Source organism: Schistocerca americana, chromosome 1 (genome assembly GCF_021461395.2).
Source record: "Schistocerca americana isolate TAMUIC-IGC-003095 chromosome 1, iqSchAmer2.1, whole genome shotgun sequence".
Taxonomy (NCBI): domain Eukaryota; kingdom Metazoa; phylum Arthropoda; class Insecta; order Orthoptera; family Acrididae; genus Schistocerca; species Schistocerca americana.
Window position 1 is genome coordinate 1241711608 of NC_060119.1, and position 2317 is coordinate 1241713924.

General features: G+C 41.7%; 1 non-coding gene across 1 annotated transcript; it reads left to right on the forward strand.

The window, feature by feature from the left end:
• Window positions 1–833: 833 nt before the first annotated feature.
• Trnai-uau lies at window positions 834–908 on the forward strand. Its single transcript has one exon. It is a non-coding gene; the product is annotated as a tRNA-Ile (tRNA).
• The last annotated feature ends 1409 nt before the right edge of the window (window positions 909–2317 follow it).

Below are 2317 nucleotides of genomic sequence, written 5' to 3' on the forward strand. Positions count from 1 at the left end.
CATCATCATCATCATCATCAGCAGCAGCAGCAGCAGCAGCAGCAGCAGCAACAGCAACAGCATACCACACAAACATTACACTACTCTCCACACATACACAATACATATATGCAGTGTTACAAATATGGCAAAGCAGCATGTTGGACATAAATAAACAAAAAGAAGCTATGCTTCTCCGTCTCTCTCAGACTACTGTTGTGCAGTATGGGATCCTTACCACAATGGATTGGTCTCTACATCGAAAACGTTCAGAGAATGGCAGCTCCTTTTTTAATATCGTCAAATAAGGGAGACACTGTCACACTTATGTTAAGTGAGTTGCGGTGGCAATCATTTTAACAAAGGGTTTCATTGTTGCAGAGAGATATTTTCACAAAATTTCAATCTCCAAGTTCTTCTAGGAATGGGAAAGTATTTTGTTGGCATCTACATAGATAGGGAGAAATGATCATTGTAATAGAATAAGAGAAATCAGAGCTCGCACGGAAAGGTTTAAGTATACGTTTTCCCCTCGCGCAGTTAGAGAGCAGAGTGGTAGAGGAACAATGTGAATATACTTACATGGATATGGTGGCTGTTCTTTCGGACATATCCGACAGAACAAACACCATATTCATATAAGCATATAGTTGTGGCAATACCGGCCATGACCTTCCTCTACTGTGCACACATGTTCCCCGAACTCTTACGGGACTTGGTAAGAATGTCTTCCACGAGTAATGAGTGTGTTGGTGTGGGACACTACGAACGTAGTGTGTGGACTTACAAGGTGAGAATGTGTGTCTCGCGGAAGGACTGCGCGAGATAGTCCCTGCAGTCGCACTATCCTATGTGCCCTCGGTGGCTCAGATGGATAGAGCGTCTGCCATATAAGCAGGAGATCCCGGGTTCGAGTTCCGGTCGGGGCACACATTTTCACCTGTTCCCGTTGATATATGTCAATGCCCGTCAGAAGCTGAAGGTATTAATATCATTCTAATTTCGTTCTAGACAGCTGCCGGTCATCAATGGCGTCTGTTCTTTCTGACATGTCCTAATTTCGAACAATGTCGTTCGATGAACCCCCTGACTGGCACTTAATCGTGGATTGCAAAGTAGTCATGTAGATGACGACGTAGAGCGTAAATGTGTACTACATTAAAACTGGTTTCTCCTGACACGAGGCTTAACACAGAGTAATTCTAAATTCACAGTAACTGGGGCCTTTTGTATTCGCAGTGGACCGGAAATAGTTCTCAGCGTAGTGGAGGAGTTCATCGCGCAAACTACGCTGGAGGCCAAACAAGAGGAAGGATAAAGTTGTGTACACGTTAACAAAAAATAATCTGTTGGTAGAATTTTTTGACGATCCGCTTGAAACAAATTTTGTTGTTACGGCTTACTTTTGTGAGCGAGAAAATAGAAATTAATACCCAGTTACAATGCTGCGAGGAGGGGTAGTGGGCGCCTAGGGCTTAGGTCGGAAAGGGCCTGCAGGCGTCACGGAGAACTTTACGGAAATAAATTCCAGACAGCAGCGAGTGCCGTCGCGCCAAGAGTCAACTGAGGGGCTCTAATGAGGCGGTATAATGAACAGAAGTTAAAACAAACACAACAGCTGTGACGATGGAATGCATGTTTCCAATGTAAACTATTTTTAATTACGGACGAGAGGAGACAATAACTTACTTCTGGCAAAGGAGCGTCTAGTAACTGAAAAAATTCCCCTACTTTTCAAACGATAATGACTATGCTGTACAGAAACCAACTGATGTTCTACTACTGTGAAACTGCGGTCAGCGAAATTCACCAAAAGAGGCAGCACGCTTGTTAAAGGTGTTCCATAGGTCCTAATTATGGGTCTAAGGGCTGTAAGGATGCTTAATAGAATGGCTTTACTTAGCAACAAGGGAAAAAAGGTATTTTTCCACTGTACAGGAAAACGCGATTTAACATAAAAACAAATTTCACTCAACAGGAAAGTGCGCTCCAAATTTTTGCGCGTATAAACCGATGAAAATGTGACACGGAAGAAACATGTCAGGTACACTATATGACTCGATCTCCACTACATAGTGATATTTACAACAGATTAAAATCCTTCAGTGTTCGCGAAACTAGCTCTGACAGTGTAAAAACATTAGCAGAGAATGTAATTTATATTTGCAAGAAATTTAGTGGGTCGGAATCACAAAGTATTTCGCTGTGAAAATTCTTTTTATTAGATCTTCATTTACTACATGGTTTTGATATTTCAATTCCTAAATATTACATTTCAATCCAAGTCCTAAGTATAATAAAAATAATAATTAACAAAAGCTTGCACGGAGCCACGCCA